Source organism: Balaenoptera acutorostrata, chromosome 4, assembly GCF_949987535.1.
Source record: "Balaenoptera acutorostrata chromosome 4, mBalAcu1.1, whole genome shotgun sequence".
NCBI lineage: Eukaryota > Metazoa > Chordata > Mammalia > Artiodactyla > Balaenopteridae > Balaenoptera > Balaenoptera acutorostrata.
In genome coordinates this window covers 61,132,372-61,150,296 of record NC_080067.1, presented here as the reverse complement: position 1 = coordinate 61,150,296, position 17,925 = coordinate 61,132,372, and the positions used below count along the sequence as shown (strand labels likewise).

At 36.5% G+C, this 17,925-nt stretch overlaps 1 protein-coding gene and 1 pseudogene across 8 annotated transcripts in view; both read left to right on the top strand.

The window, feature by feature from the left end:
• Positions 1-17,925, top strand: part of TBL1XR1 (TBL1X/Y related 1) — a 177,616-nt gene that overhangs the window by 109,479 nt on the left and 50,212 nt on the right. For 2 of the 8 annotated variants that reach the window (XM_057545058.1, XM_057545059.1), the window contains exon 3: positions 9,223-9,396. The exons of the other annotated variants lie outside the window; for them this stretch is intronic. The gene's annotated coding sequence lies outside the window, so the exon portion shown is untranslated. The remainder of the gene's footprint in view (positions 1-9,222; positions 9,397-17,925) is intronic. 8 annotated transcript variants of the gene reach the window in all.
• Positions 5,296-5,811, top strand: LOC103008609 (translationally-controlled tumor protein-like; annotated as a pseudogene).

Here is a 17,925-nt window from a genome sequence, read left to right as displayed (position 1 = left end):
ACACATGGAGGCTAAACAGTATGTTACTAAATAACCAAGAGATCACTGAAGAAATCAAAGAGGAAATCAGAAAATACCTGGAGACAAATTACAGTGAAAACACGACCATCCAAAACCTATGGGATGCAGCAAAAGCAGTTCTAAGAGGGAAGTTTATAGCAATTCAAGCCATCTCAAGAAACAAGAAAAATCTCAAATAAATGATCTAACCCTACACCTAAAGGAACTAGAGAAAGAAGAACAAACAAAACCCAAAGTTAGTAGAAGGAAAGAAATCGTAAAGATCAGAGCAGAAATAAATGGAATAGAAACAAAGAAAACAATAGCAAAGATCAATAAAAATAAAACCTGGTTCTTTGAGAAGATAAACAGAATTGGTAAACCATTACCAGAATCATCAAGAAAAAGAGGGAAAGGACTCAAAATCAATAAAATTAGAAATGAAAAAGGAGAAGTTACAAAGGGCACCGCCGAAATACAAAGCATCCTGAGAGATTACTACAAGCAACTCTATGCCAATAAAATGGACAATGTGGAAGAAATGGACAAATTCTTAGAAAGGTATAACCTTCCAAGATTGAACCAGGAAGAAATAGAAAATATGAACAGACCAATCACAAGTAATGAAATTGAAACTGTGATTAAAAATCTTCCAACAAACAGAAGTCCAGGACCAGATGGCTTCACAGGTGAGTTCTGTCAAACATTTAGAGAAGAGCTAACATGCATCCTTCTCAAACTCTTCCAAAAAATTGCAGAGGAAGGAACACTCCCAAACTCATTCTATGAGGCCACTATCACCCTGATACCAAAACCAGACAAAGATGCTACAAAAAAAGAAAATTACAGACCACTATCACTGATGAATATAGATGCAAAAATCCTCAACAAAATACTAGCAAACAGAATCCAACAGCACATTAAAAGGATCATACACCATGATCAAGTGGGGTTTATCCCAGGAATGCAAGGATTCTTCAATATATGCAAATCAATCAATGTGATACACCATATTAACAAATTGAAGAATAAAAACCATATGATCATCTCCATAGATGCAGGAAAAGCTTTTGACAAAATTCATCACCCATTTATGATAGAAACTCTCTAGAAAGTGGGCATAGAGGAGACCTACCTCAACATAATAAAGGTCATATACAACAAACCCACAGCAAACGTCATTCTCAGTGGTGAAAAACTGAAAGCATTTCCTCTAAGATCAGGAACAAGACAAGGATGTCCACTCTTGCCACTATTATTCAATAGTTTTGGAAGTCCCAGCTACGGCAATCAGAGAAGAAAAAGAAATAAAAGGAATACAAATTGGAAAAGAAGAAGTAAAACTGTTACTGTTTGCAGATGACATGATACTATACATGGAGAATCCTAAACATGTGACCAGAAAACTACTAGAGCTAATTAATGAATTTGGTAAAGTTGCAGGATACAAAATTAATGCACAGAAATCTCTTGCATTCTTATACGCTAACAACGAAAGATCAGAAAGAGAATTTAAGGAAACAATCCCATTCACCACTGCAACAAAAAGAATAAAATACCTAGGAATAAACCTACCTAAGGAGGTAAAAGACCTGTACTCAGAAAACTATAAGACACTGATGAAAGCAATCAAAGATGACACAAACAGATGGAGAGATATACCATGTTCTTGGATTGGAAGAATCAATATTGTGAAAATGACTATACTACCCAAAGCAATGTACAGATTCAATGCAATTCCTATCAAATTACCAATGGCATCTTTTACAGAACTAGAACAAAAAATCTTAAAATTTGTATGGAGACACAAAGGACCCCAAATAGCCAAAGCGGTCTTGAGGGAAAAAAAAAACGGTACTGGAGGAATCACACTCCCTGACTTGAGACTCTACTACAAAGCTACAGTAATCAAGACAATATGGTACTGGCACAAAAACAGAAATATAGATCAATGGAACAGGATAGAAAGCCCAGAGATAAACCCACGCACCTATGGTCAACTAATCTGTGACTAAGGAGGCAAGGATATACAATGGAGAAAAGACAGTCTCTTCAATAAGTGGTGCTGGGAAAACTGGACAGCTACATGGAAAAGAATGAAATGAGAACACTCCCTAACACCATACACAAAAATAAACTCAAAATGGATTAAAGACCTAAATGTAAGACCAGACACTATAAAACTCTTAGAGGAAAACATAGGAAGAACACTCTGACATAAATCACAGCAAGATCTTTTTTGATCCACCTCCGAGAGTAATGGAAATAAAAACAAAAATAAACAAATGGGATCTAATGAAACTTTAAAGCTTTTGCAAAGCAAAGGAAACTACAAACCAGACAAAAAGACAACCCTCAGAATGGGAGAAAATATTTGCAAATGAATTAATGGGCAAAGTATTAATCTGCAAAATATATAAACAGCTCATGCAGCTGAACATTAAAAAACAAACAATCCAATCAAAAAATGGGCAGAAGACCTAAATAGACATTTCTCCAAAGAAGACATACAGATGGCCAAGAAGCACATGAAAAGCTGCTCAACATCACTAATTATTAGAGAAATGCAAATCAAAACTACAATGAGGTATCACCTCACACCAGTTAGAATGGGCATCATCAGAAAATCTACAAACAACAAATGCTGGAGAGGGTGTGGAGAAAAGGGAACCCTCTTGCACTCTTGGTGGGAATGTAAATTGATACAGCCACTATGGAGAACAGTATAGAGGTTCCTTAAAAAATTAAAAATAGAATCACCCTATGACCCAGCAATCCCACTACTGGGCATATACCCAGAGAAAACCATAATTCAAAAAGACACATGCACCCCAGTGTTCATTGCAGCACTATTCACAATAGCCAGGTCATGGAAGCAACCTAAATGTCCATCGACAGACGAATGGATAAAGAAGTTGTGGTACATATATACAATGGAATATTACTCAGCCATAAAAAGGAACGAAATTGGGTGATTTTTAGAGATGTGGATGGATCTAGAGACTGTCGTACAGAGTGAAGTAAGTCAGAAAGAGAAAAACAAATATTGTATATTAACGCATATACGTGGAACCTGGAAAAATGGTATAGGTGAACCGGTTTGCAGGACAGAAATAGAGACACAGATGTAGAGAACAAACATATGGACACCAAGGGGGCAAAGTGGCGGGGGGGTGGTGGTGGGATGAATTGGGAGATTGGGATTGACATGTACACACTGATATGTGTAAAATAGATAACTAATAAGAATTTTTAAAGATTCAAAAAAATAAGTGTAAAGAAAGAAACTGAGTAGATCAAAGATATAAGGAGTTTACAGTGAAAAAGATGGTGTGTTGTTTTGTTTACAGTTACAGGATTTAAAGATAAAGAAGTTTTTGAAGTGTGTAGTGTGATGCAGGCATGGTTTGTATGACCCGAGGAACTTGTTAAGATCGACATGCCTGGGCTGTACTTCTGACTTGCTGACACTTAATTAAGACTTTTCCGAGTTGTCACAAAGTTTATGATATTACTTTGAAGAAGCTGCCACAGGTGATTTTGATATATACCACACTAAGCAAGAGTCACTAGTGGGCTAGAAACTGGAATGTTGTCTTTTTCTTTCTTCCACCCCTTTCTCCAAAAAGAAAAGAAAACGGAGATACAAGTTATTGAAGTTGAGAGGGTAATAGAGATCAATAGAGGAGTGGATGAGAAGGAACACTGAGTTGTAGTCATCACTGAAGATTATTTTTTGGTCTTTTTAAATACTGCTGACTAGTGGGGAAAAAAAAACGTTATTCATTTATTTTCAACAAATAATAATTGGGTGCCTCTTATGAATCAGGCTATATTTCAGGCATAATTAGTGAATATTAAGGATTAAGTGTCTCCTCTCCCGTAGCTTGCATTTTGTTTTTAGCTTGCATTTTTTAGTAAACATGAATAAGCTGTCATTCCTAGAGTATTTAATTGAGTCACCACAGTGTTTGAGATATCTAACCTATCGCACACATTGTATGATCCAGTATGGTTTCTTTAGAGTAGTGGTCTATGTAAATAAAAAATTAATTTTGAAATGAATGTTTTCATTTGCTGCTATTACCTCTAACTGCTTTTTTATTGTTGTAAGTATTGCCCTGAAAGTTTCCTTTACCACTAATATAAGGAGGTACAGAAAAAAGAGGTGAACGCATTTCCATTACATAATGGGAATGAGGAGCATTCTTTCAGTTCTGGCAGTCTTGAGTTTCAGCACAATATGCTTCTTAAATACAGAACAGTTGAAAGGAAAATAATTCCAGACTCCTACCTACTGGCTGTGAATAGGTTGAAAACCTTTCCTATATTAGATAACCCTGTGATAACTGATCGAGTAACCAGAAACTGAGAAAAGTGATGGAGGTTCTTCTTTGTTTCATCTTCTCGCTCTTCCTCTCCAAACCCAAATCTCTGTATAAGTTTTGATAATAGCAGATGCTTTGTGCTCATGTCTGTTTTGCAATCACTATTTTCATGGGTTCAGTTTTACATACTGCTCACATCTGGTACTACAGCCATCCATTTTAGATTTTTTAAAACCAGTTTTTTAAGGAGAAAATGACTGTATATTTACATGCAAATGTTTTGAGGTTTTAATTAATAGGGGCAGCCTAAACCAGGAGGAGAAAAAATCTCTTGTTCCCTTCAGCTCTAAAACCTATGATTCTTAATATTTTATATATTGTAGGTTGTATCAGTTAACAGTTATTTTATACCAGCAGGCCCAAAGAAAATAGTACTTTTTTCCTGATTTGTATTATATTTATTATAATTTATATTTTGGGCTTTTAGGTCAGTAGAGTACTTATAAAATGCTGAGAAACCTTGCAGTAGAGTGAAAATAGGTATGATTTGTGGGAACAATTTTATTCTTAAAAATTTATATGACAGTTCAAATGTTTATTGTTTCTAACTTATGTATTCATTTTCATTATAGCATATTTTATATGTAACATTTTTATCATAACAATTACTCTTTTTATAACTATATAGGTATTTTAATTGAGGTTGAGTGTTTTTGAGATCAGTGGCCTAAACAGAACGTCCTATTTTTTTGAAAGAATGTTTCTTTTTCCTTTTGTTCAGAGAATTGTATAAGAAAATTCTGCTCCAAAAAGCAGTTTTTAGTTACATAATTGAGATTAAAAACAAAGAGTAACTTTTCCATTGCACCCCGCCCTCCCCCCGCTGCCCCCGACCACACCCGTGCTCACTCTGAGCTCCAGGCTCCTACTAAGCTGGTGCCGCCGTCATCTCCCACCAGTCCCCATCATGATCATCTACCGGGACCTCATGAGCCGTGATGAGATGTGCTCCGACACCTACAAGATCCGGGAGGTCGCGGACAGGCTGTGTCTGGAGGTGGAGGGGGGTGATGGTCAGTAGGACAGAGGGTGACATTGGTGACTCGCTTATTGGTGGAAATGCCTCTGCTGAAGGACCCAAGGGCGAAGGTACTGAACACATTAATCACTGGTGTCGATATTGTCATGAACCGTCACTTGCAGAAAACCAGCTTCAAAAAAGAAGCCTACAAGGAGTACATCAAAGATTACATGAAGTCAGCCAAAGGGAAACTTGGAGAACAGGGACCAGAAAGAGTAAAACCTTTTATGACAGGGGCTGCAGAACAAATCAAACACATCCTTGCTAATTTCAAAAACTCAGTTCTTCATCGGTGAAAACGTGAATCTAGCTGGCATGGCTGCTCTGCTGGACTATTGTGAGGGTGCTGTGACCCCACACATGATTTTCTTTAAGGATGGTCTAGAAATGGAAAAATGTTAACAAATTTGGCAGGTACTTTGGATCTGTCACCTGTCATAACTGGCTGGCTGCTGCTTTTCATCCACACAACACCGGGACTTAGACAAATGGGACTGATGGCATCTGGAGCTCCTCGTTTGTTTTGACGGTGATTTATTTGGAGCTGAGGCATTGTTTTCGAGAAAAAATACGTCATGTAGTTAGTCTAAAAATAAAATGCATTTAAACTAAAAAAAAAAAAAGATTAAATATCTGATGGTAATCAAGGGGTTTTACTATACTAGTAAGAAAACTTACTACTAATCCCTTGATGTTTTTGAAGTAAACTGATTCTGAAGTTGATGTCTCTGGGTGTAGACAGTATTCTCTTTTCCCTAAATGTGTTTCCCTCTTCAAGAAAGAGATGAGGTTGAGAGCAATGAGAAGAAAAAGCACTTTCACTCAGTTCTGTTTTGTGTGTGTGTGTGCAGTTTTTTTTTTTTTTTTTTACTATTTATTGAGTACCTAGCATGCCTTTGCATCATATTGAAGGAAGAAGGCTATTCTAATACCTGTACTTGAGAAGCAGAAAATTGATCAGCAATTTGATAGCCAGTCTGGTGAAAACCCTTGGAATATGTCTAGATGAATTTATACCAAGTCATCTTATCTGGAGTAGTTTATTATCCAGAGAAAGGAGCATCAAGCCCAGGATTTCATATTCAAATCAGGATCAGAAAACTAGGATACATGTTCAGTATGAAATAAGTCATTGTATTGTCTCTGCACTCACTACCCTCATCCTTATAGATTTCCTTATCCTTCCCATTCATTACTGTGGAGAAAAGGCTAGGCTTCATATGTTACAGTGGTCTAGAAAAGATGAAAGGCTTATGAGAAACTGGAAGAGGTAAAGAGAATTAAAATTTTTCTTTTGCCTTCCAAATGACATTTTCAGATGGTTACTTTTAAACAGAATCCAAACAAGGTCTGCAGACTGCTTTTGGTTGCTAAATTTCAGTCTCTTCCACCTGTTGGTAGAAAAAAATTTGTCCTGTCAAATTCCCCACATTCTGGGTTTGGCTAATCACATCCTTGTGGTATTACTAATACATTCTACTGTCCTCCTGTAACTTCTGTACAGTGCTAGTTGAGGTATGATTAAATTCACTTTTAATTCTTTGATCATGAAGTCTTCTTTTTTCTTCCTTCTGCCTCACACCATGGGGCATACACCATCTGGTTGTATCACTTTCAGTGGTGGTGTTGTTGATTAGTGGATTCAGTTGTTGTTAGTCTGATCTATCCATTATAAAGTTCCACATCAGATATTCCCCTGGTGGTCTTAGTGTCCATTAATGATTGTTGCCTAGATTCTTTATTTTCTTAGGGATAGAAAATTGTTGTTTTAATTATATCATTGTTTTTGCATTGATTAGCTGGAATTCTGTGAAGAAGGACTCTTCCTTGTCAAGTATTGGGATACTGAAATAGAACTTGCACAGCAAAAGCAGGGTATGTGCTTGAGTTGTTTTAGTTGTCAGTTTTTAGACTGATGAGTTGGTGGTGCCCTCTCAAGGTGACCAGTGATGTGAAGTTTATTTTTAATTTTTATAATCTCATGGATTAAGAACTATTTTTGAGGTGTTTTAATCCATTGCGGTTCCTGTCTCCTTTTGACATGACACACGTGGCCTTTGGTTGTTTCCTTGCTTTCTTGCATGGCAAGATGTTCCAGGTTTTCTGCTTCAGCCCTGAAATTGGTCTTTCCTCCAAAGCATTCCTATTTTTATGAGAAGTGTTTATTTAGAGACTACAATCAAAGCATGGAGTGCTTTTTACTACTAGGTTGTCATTAATTGCTGCTAGGCCTTTTTAGAACAAGGAAATGTGTATTTAATAAGAGAAATAAATCACAAATTCCTGCTTATATTTCAATTCAAATTTAAGATTACTGTAGGGTTTTAAAGCTTGATTTGTGTTGTGTGAATTTTATTGAAAATATATCTGTATTATAAACATGAAAATAATTTTAATTTTTTGTATGCAGTTCCATCAGATAAGAGATTTTTATAAAAGTAAAACGACCAAACTTATTTATTATCAAGAAAAATTGTTCCTTGGGATAATGTGACACATTCATCCTCTGCCTTCTCGTCCTCCCTAGCATATTGCTATATATCCTTCAGGTGTAGCCAGCTTGAGGCGTACAGACAGTACTATACCATGAAGAGAAGATGAAAAGATTTTTACTGTTTCTCTATTTGTATATATTTTTTTCTTTCTGAAAATTTTGATTTGTAATGATTTAACATAATTTCTTACTTGTTTTATATATATTTATAAAAATAATCAAATTAGTAATGCTAATAGAATTACTATAATAAGACTACAGAAAGAAGTTTAAACTTTCTTTGTGATTCTTTTTTGTCCCTAGGTTATATCCCCTAGAGATATATGCAGTCAAAATACTACTTGGAAGTATATTAGTTTCCTTTATGATTATAAATAATTTCACTGGCTTACAAAAATAAAGATATATTTTCCAAGTATTTTGCATGTAGATAATGTGGGTTGGCTGTGCCTCTGTTCTGTGTCTTCTCGTTTGGGGATCCAGGCTTTCGGAGCAGGCCCCGTGTAGAATGCCCATTCGTGTGGCAGAAGAAAAGAGTAAGAGCACTGGCAGAAACTTTTTTTTTTTTTTAAGATTTTTTTGATGTAGACCATTTTTAAAGTCTTTATTGAATTTGTTACAACATTGTTTCTGTTTTGGTGTTTTGGCAGTGAGGCATGTGGGATCTTAGCTCCCAGCCAGGGATCGAACCCACACCCCCTGCGTTGGAAGGCAGTCTTAACCACTGAAGTGCCAGGGAAGTCCCTGGCAGATACTTGTAATACCTCTTAAAGCTGTGATTGGACAGCTCATCTACTCAGTTTCCATTGGCCAAATTATGTCACATAGCCAGGGTCCAGGGGTACGGTGGGGATGAATAACTATTGCAGGAAAAGAGAAGAGTGATTAAATTCTGAACAGTAATACATTTGACGACATAAAGTTACTTAAATTATTCCATGCATGTTGATGCCATCATAGTTAACATAATTAGTGTTGGTCTGAATTTTGTTTTAAAGGGATTTTATCTGACAGCCAAGATAGAGAGATAACTGAAGGTCAGGGGAAAAGGCTTTTGTTAGCCTTTGTTTACAGCTGCCATCTACACTTTTGGAGGGGTAAAATGATGTCATCTGTGTTTATAATCCTGGGCTTTCTCTGCTTAATGACTGTTACAGGTTGAATTGTGTCCTCTGAAATTCATTAGTTGAAGTGCAAACCCCCAGTACCTCAGACTATAACCTTATTTGGAAATAGGGTCTTTACAGAGATAATTATGTTAAAATGAGGTTATTAGAGTAGGCTCTAATCCAATATGACTGTTGTCCTTATAAAAATAGGAAATTTGGACACAGACACAGAGGAAAAACAGTGTGAAGAGCCACAGGGAGATATGGCAAGGTGGCTAGAGTAATGCATCCAGGAGCCAAGGAAGCTAGGAGAGATCCTTACTCAGCACCTTCAGAAGGAGCCCTGCCAACACCTTGATGTTTGGACTTCTGACTTCCAAAACTGTAAGGCAATAAATTTCTGCTGTAAGCCACCTTATCTGTGGTACTTTGTTATGGCAGCCCTAGGAAACTAGTACAGTGATGTAGTTTGACAATGCTGTCCAGTTTGGCTTGATTGTAAGGGCATTGGAAGAAATATAAGCTATACCTTTAGATTACTATATCAGAAGGGACTTTATTGTCAGGCTAAAGAATTTTGGACTTTGCTAAAGGTGTGCCTTAGAATAGAAGTTTGGCAGTCAAGGCTAGAAGAAACTAGCTTGAGGGTAGTTTATTCTTTTAACCTTTTTAGTTTAATAATGGAGTAGTTTGCTGCCGAGGAGATGCAAGAGGATGGATGCTCTGTTTAAAGTACCTTCAAATCTGTTGTCCTTTCAAGCTCTGAAAAGGTGCAGCATAGTTGAGTTCTCTCTAAGCTGGAGTTCTTTGTTTAACTGCATACCACTAAATTTTATAGTTGATTTGTTAGGGGAGTTTTGAAAGTTAAGTGTATGAGTTGAATTATGTCCCCTCAAAGATATGTTGAAGTTGTAACCCCTGGTACTTGTGAATGTGACCTTATCTGGAAATAAGGTTTTTGCAGATGTAATTAAGATGAGTGGTCCTTTTTCCACTGTGACTGATGTTCTTATAAAAAGAGGGAAATATGAACACGCACCTAGGAGAACGGTGTGTGGTATGTGAAGACACAGACACAGTGGGAAGATGGCCATGCGAAGATGGAGACAGGGATTGGGTTGCCACAGGTCAAGGAATACTTGGGGCTACTACCCAAAACTGGAAGAGGCAAGGGAAGATCTTCCTCTAGAGGCATTGGAGAGTGCATGGCCCTGCCAACAGCTTGATTTCACACTTCTAGCCTCTACAACTAAGACAATAAATTTCTGTTGTTTTAAGCTACCCAGTTTGTGGCACTTTGTTATGGCCACCCTGGGAAACTCATACAGAAGGACACACATGGATTTTGAAAGTACTTTGTGTGTGGTCTGAAGAGCTGCTTCTCTTAAGTCATCACATTTTGCACAAATTATCAGAATGCTTTCAGTTGGGTAAACAAGGACTTCGAAAACTTTGCTCTGCCCTGTATTCACCTGGAAATCTTTTAAAAATATTGCTGTCTGGCTCCCATCTCCAGAGATTGTGGTTTAATTAGTATGGGATGCTACATGGACAGCAGGCTTTTTAAAAGTTCCCCAGATGATTTAACGTGCAGCAAATTTTGAAGAACCATGGGGCTAAACCTTCTAGCTTAGTCAGATATTCTCCCAGCTCCCTCTACACATGCAGTTTTGTGTTCATTTAGTTTTGATTAGCCTCTAAGTAATACACTTCCCCCTCCCCCCATCAAGTTTGTTTGTGCCTTGGCCTATCATGATTTTTTTTTAATGTTGTATTCTATTCTGTTCTTGCCAGCTGGTTAGGCATGTGATTATATTCATCTTCATATATGATGAATTATTTATAAAGTTGTTCTAAGATGTCTATTTGTATTAAAACACCAAATACATTTAAAAAATTTCTGTCATGTATGTATATCTGCTTTTGAAGGTTGAATTATGTTAGTGATAACATAAGTTGCAAGTAAATGAAAAACTAACTTACATTTCTGTTGAAATAGACTTGCATTTCATGAATTATACAAGTAGTATAATTTTTCAAATCATTATTGACCATTTCCTACAAGATTATATTAGGAATGATAAATTGAAGGACCTGAAAACATCCACCTTCTCAAACATTTCTTTTTGTCTTCAGGTCTCCCACTGTATATCATTTTTTTTCATGTTGTTAGATCACAAAGTGAGTAACATCCAACATCTATAGATATATTCTGGGTTAGTAGTTTCTCCATGAGAAATTAAAAAATTTTTTGTCCATGTGATAGTCTAAAAATAATATACATAACACATTTTAGATCATCCGGGTGGCCACTTTGTAACAAAGTAAGACCATTTGTGTTTATTTTAATCCCATAGTAGACATTGTACATAAAGTACCTTGGTATTTTATTTTTTTTAATTATCTTTTTTAATTTTGGCTGAGTTGGGCCTTTGTTGCTGCGCGTGGGCTTTCTCTAGTTGCAGTGAGCGGGGGCTACTCTTCGTTGCGGTGCGCAGGCTTCTTATTGCAGTGGCTTCTCTTGTTGCAGAGCACGGGCTCTAGGTGCACGGGCTTCAGTAGTGGCTCGCGGGCTCTAGAGCGCAGGTACTCAGTAGTTGCGACGCACGGGCTTAGTTGCTCTGCGGCATGTGGGATCTTCCCGGACCAGGGCTTGAATGTGTGTCCCCTGTATTGGCAGGTGGATTCTTAACCACTGTGCCACCAGGGAAGCCCAGTACCTTGCTATTGATAGGTAGTTTTTTTTTTTTTCATTTTATAGTTGGAAGTGCTTTCAGATAAGGACCATGCCTAGTGTTTCTATTTGTATTTAGATTTTAGTAACATAATAAAATATACAAACCAACTCTTGGGACTAGTGTGTTACTTTGTTTTCTTATAGAAGGTGCTTGGTATTACTCAAATTTGAGAAACACTGAGTTAAGGTAATGTAATTTATGCATTTGTTATAAGTTCCTTGGAAAGCAGGACATCAAGCCATTATTATTCATTAACATTTTGTTACATCAGATTGTTAAGCTTGTCATCTACCTGACTTTAAGGGAGGAAATGTATTTGTTGGCTGTGTTGGTTGGGGACCTAGTGTAAAAAACCTAGAGTACAACTACCGATTGAGGAGGGCAGGGGCTCAGCTGGTTTTAGATTGTAAGGGGTCAGGGGTGGGGCTCAGGGGGAAGCTGGAGGGAGTTGCCAAGGCAGAGAGTTTCATTGGTGGAGTAGTGCTAAGTACTGGAGTGCTAAGTATTAGAGTGCTTGGAAAGGAGACTGGTCTGCGGAAAGGATGATGGGAGATCCTGGGGACAGCTGTGTTTACCCAGCAATTCTGCCTGGGCCTAGGTTTCTCTACCTGGCAAAAGGGTGGTAATGGCTTATATACAATTTCAAAAAGAAGGGAAACCCGATTAGCTTAGGCTTGAATTTCTTCTAATATATCCACGGCAGTTATTGATATGGTTAGGAGTAGCAAAATGAGTGTGGGTTAGTTACTTGCCATTATTAAACACAGACGTGCCTCTGTTCCCTGGATCTCCACTCCCCACATCTCCTCTGCGTCTTTCTTTCGTGTCCTCACAGTGCAGAGAGGCAGGTATGGAATTTGTACCATGTATAGCCTGGAAATCTGACTATGAAGAATTGCAAATTTGTTACTCAGCTAGCTGTCTCCTTTCATTTCTCAAGTAGCTAACCAATTGAGTATATGATTTAATCGATTCTATAGTGCCAAGGCCCTGCATTATTTGTTTCCATGTATATGGTGAAGAAGGCTGCCATTGTAGTCTTGAATGTATTCTCTTTAGGAAACGAAGGCTGCAAGACAGAGACCAGCTTCATGTTTCAGTTGTTGGGGAAGGGATTGAAGCCCTTTGGAACCTACCACTTAACACAGATGTGAGGCTGGGCAGACATGCAGGATAGTGGGAATCCACACCATTGGAGGAGGAACTGTCACGGGGGCAGTGCTCCTTTACCAGAGCCTCCACACCGTTTCACAGCTTTTTGTGAAAGAATTTGATAAAAACATGGGATGCAGCCTGGAATTTGGCTGTGAAGACTATTTTGTACAATATCATTCTTTGTATTAATAGATTTCTGTATTATTGCAGCATTCAGGGCCTAGAACAGTGCCAGGCTTATATTAGTACTCAGTAAATGTTTGTTGAATGAAGGAGAGAGAAACTGAATTTCAGTCAAATTATTGAAATTTACGCACAAGCGGGTGTATCTGGAAAGAAGTTCACTTAGAGGTGTAGTCTCAGAAAATGTATAATTTTCACTCCTCCCTATTTTAGTTAATAGATTCCATATGTGTTATCAAATCTAGAACTTTTACATGAAGATGTTTATGGCTTTTAAGTACCTTTTCTGTTTATTAGGTATAAATTTACAGGATACCTAATGTAATTCCAATATGAACATAACAGAAATCATACCAGTCATGATTTAGGTCATATTATAGTATGAACAATATTGTGGCATAAGAGGTCTATTTCCCCAGGGAAACTCTTGAATGTTTCCAGAAAACATTAGCACCAGTATTGCCAAGAGGGAATCAATTTTTATACTAGCAGGTTTCAAACATTTTAGACATAGTACTTCATTACATTCTTAATTTATTAATGACTCTAGAAAAATTTTCTTTAAATGGGTTATAGCTATCAATATATGCTGCATCAGAAATTAACACTGTGAAGTTTTATAGTACTAATGCATTTTAACATAACAGTAACAAACCCATCTATAACATGTTAACACACATAATATGTTTTATGGAAAATAATTTCCAAGACAAAAAATTTCCATGAGAAGAGTGGTGTTGTTTTAAATTTAAAGTCTCTGTTAATCTCTGGTTTAATAGAAGACATCTGGGTTCTCACATCTGCTTCTGCATTCACATGTTGAGATACATTGTTACAGTGGAAATTTATGGGGAAAATGGCCCTTCAAAGATAGATAGATGTAAATCTTTTTAATCAAAATAAAAATTCATTTTTCAAATAAATTTGGATATTCTTCTTTGCTACTACACCAAATCTCAACAAGTGGATAGTTTCTTAAGGGTTAGTTGCAGTGCAAGTTCTGGAATTGTATCAATGAACTTTTTGTATTCTGTTATATTAAAAATCCAATTAGTCTCTCTTGAACTTTGAATGGATTGTTTTCCTCATGCATAATCTTATGCTAGTCATTGGGAAAATATTTGTTCACCGAGTTATACAGATCTTCCAAATGTTCGTTACACAATAGAAAAAACCAGAGTCATTAACATCCCCACTGATCTCATCACAGAAATTTTGGAGTAGTATCAGGAAGCTCTCAAGCTCATGGTGGCTGATAAATTTTCCAAATCCCTAATTATCTCTTAAAAGCTTAAGTTTTATTCTTGCCAACAAATATTGTTAGTTGTTTTCTTAAAAGTGACAGTTTCACTTTGTTTATTTGCAAGAAAATGTCTGCCAAATTCTCAATCTGAAAAACCATACTTTGTGAGTTGTTTGAAGTAAAAATGGTGTTCCATGAAAAAAGTAGCTAGTTCAGCTTGGAATTCAAACATTTTCACAGTGCTTTTCTTTGAGACAACCATCATTTTAGTATGCAACAGAAATACTGTATGTGTACTTTTTGTTATAGAGGATATTGAAAAGGTGTATTTCAGGGTTAAGATTTTAATAAAATTAAAGTGTTTTTCCTCCTTCATCAAGGAACCTCTCAGTGAAGAATTTTTGTGAGTTTTTTTTTAAGTGCCTGGTGGTGAATAGTATAATGACTGCTAATACTGTAAGGTGTTAGTGCCTTGATTCCTACTAAGGTGTGAGCAGTTTTACCAACTATTGGTTTGTAATATCAGTGTAAATATCAATTCAATGAAAAAGGCATATTATTTTATAACAGTATTTTATTTTACTGTAAAAATAATTTTGATCTTTAGGACCCCTTAAAAAGTCTTGGGACCCCAGGGGTCTACAGACCTCACTTCTATACTAAATAAAATAATCAAACTTTGTCATAGGCATGACAAAGATAATGAATCTGGGTATTCACTTTGAATAGTGTTAGCCGTTGAAGTACGTGTACTATGAAACAGAAAGAAGCATCTTTTAATGAGATACTATTAAAAGTCTGTCTTTGCAGTTAGAAAGTCTATATAACCTGACTAGGTAGAGTACTTACAAAGGATGGACATGGGAGACCCTTCTCCCCGTGTGGTTATGGAGTGATGTACTTGATTTGTTTCTATGTTGTGTTTTTTGTCTGTCTGTTTTTTAAACAGAAAATCTTATAGGATAGTTCTACTATAGTCTCTTACCCTGTGAAATTGACCTATGAGGTTTTCATGGTGGAATCCCTTCTCACTCCACCTTTTTCAATAAAACTTTGGAAGCCTACCTCAATTCATATGTACCAGCAATTTCTACTGCATTTTCTTTTGCCTTTTGTCTTCAAGATTTACCCATAGCTGGGTTGTGTGTGTGTTGTGAGGGGTGTGTGTGTATCAATCTCCTGAGTTTTAAACTTGGTTTTACATCATCTTCTCTTGATTTGAGCAAGCATGTATTGCCCATTGGGATGAATGTGATCTCTTTACATTTTTTTCCCATACTTGGACACCTGATCTATATTAATCATACATCTCTGCTACCAGAACAATCTTCTGCACATTTTTACTACTGTTCTCCCGAAGAATTTACCACGTATCAGTATAACCAGTCCGTGGACACTTGTTTTGATTCACTTAGGGCTTAGTAGTCTTAGTTTTATCTACTTAGTCTTTTTTTCTTTTGAGGAACCAAAGAATATCTATTCCTTATTCAATAAATTGTTTCATAAATGCTGTTATAGGTAGTATTTGTTTACAACTCTATGAGTTTGTTACACCTGGTACCTTATTCTGTTTATTTTGCCTGCGATATCTCAGTTTTAAGCCAAGTTTCCATTCATTCAGGTGACTGTCGTCTTAAAGTTTTAGCTGCATTCCAGTCTTACCGGGTCCTTGTAACATTTCTGTTCCAAAGCCAGAATAGTAAGTTTTTAAACTGAGAAAATCCTGTTACCACTCTTACATTGGTTCCCATTCCCACAAACTCAGAGCTTCTCTTGCTTAGTGGGAGGGGACTAGGGTCTTGATTTTTATTTTCTTACCTGACTTTCATTTCCAGACTTTTCCTTCCCAGACTGACTGGGAATGACTAATTACTGCTCAATGGTTGAAAAAGATAGACCAGAACTATGACCTATCTTCTGTTTCCTTAGTGTTTTAATTTCTTGTCCTTCTTTATTCCCCTGTCAGCATACCTTGACTATAATTTATTCAATCATTTAACACATGTTTATTGAGTCCGTCCTTGAATCATATAGTTTTATATTTTAGAGGGATTTTAGAAGACATCTGTGTGAACAACCACTTTTTTATATGTTTGGGAAGTTGAAGTCCACACTTGTGGACCATGAAGCAGCTCATCAGAGGCTTCTTGGGTATGAAAAGAAAGAGCTGTAGCGAATGTGGGTTGAACTTTAAAGTTGACTCATCACATAATGCATGCTAGTTTACTCTTCTCAGTCTAGAGAGCTTTGCTGAGACTCTTAAAATTGCTTAATTGGGATTCAAAGTTAGTGTTCCCTATCCTCAAATCAACAACACATGTTCTGTAAAAACAGTTCATTGTTTTGTGAAAACCACAGGGTATTGTGGGCTAAACAAAAATGGGTGATGGGTTGGAATTTACACACAGGCCGAAGTTTGTAAACCCCTGGTATAGATCACAGTTGAATCGAATGATTGACATTAGAAGTCTCAGTTGCTAATGAAAAATTGGTTTGATATACCTTTTGCCTATGCTTTTATATAAGTCAGTATTTATAAAGGATAGCTGGTCCTAATAAGCATTATGCATAATAAGTTCTTAAATATTTCTTAATGAGGTGGAGTCATTTATTTTCCCTTTTCCTAATTCCTGGAGATGTCCATCTGAGGTCTGACAGTTTTAAAAATCCTCTCATGCACTTGTAAGCCTATTAAAAAATGCTTTATTAAAAATCACTGTGATCTGGTACTCTCTCTTAGCCTGCAAGATTTACGTGTAATACTCTGTGTCCTTGTACTGACTCAAATCATTGAAGTTTAAAAGTGAAAGAGACTACTATCTGCTTCACTTTCCTCATTTTCTAGATGAGGAAACAGGCCCAGAAGATTTGTCTAAAATCATACAGGATACCTGAGATCTTATTTCTCTCTCATGTTATCTTTAATTTACACAAGAGCTCTGGATTCCAATGGAAAAGGAAAGGAAAAGCCATTTAGAAGTTTATCCCTTCTCAGTTATGCTTTAAATTCTTAAGATTCACCAACTTTGTTGACTGTTAATCTGATAACAAAACAAACAAAGCAACAACAACCAAAAGAAAAAATTCTAACAGCACAAAAATTGCCTACAACTACAGCCATACTTCAGAGATACTGCAGGTTCGGTCAGACCACTACAATAAAACGAGTCACATGAATTTTTTGGTTTCCCAGTGCATATAAAAGTTACATTTATACAATACCTTAGTCCATTAAGTGTGTGATGATAGCCATTATGTCTTAACAGATATATACCTTAATTTAAAAAATACTTTATTGCTAATAATTACCGTCATTTTGACAATGCAGGGTTGTCACAAGCCTTCAATTTGTTAAAAAAAAAAACAAACACTTAAGGACAATAAAACGAGGTATGCTTGTGTTAAAAAAATAAATAAGAAATTAACGTTTAAGTAAAATATACATATTGCCAGGCACACTCTTAGTAAAATTATCTGAAAGATGCTCATGTGCCAAAATTGGAAGGTACGAGTCAGTGCTAGTGCTTGCTAGTTTCCCTTCGCAAACTATCTTGTCTACCTATTTTTTTTTTTTTAATTGTATCTGTTTCTCTT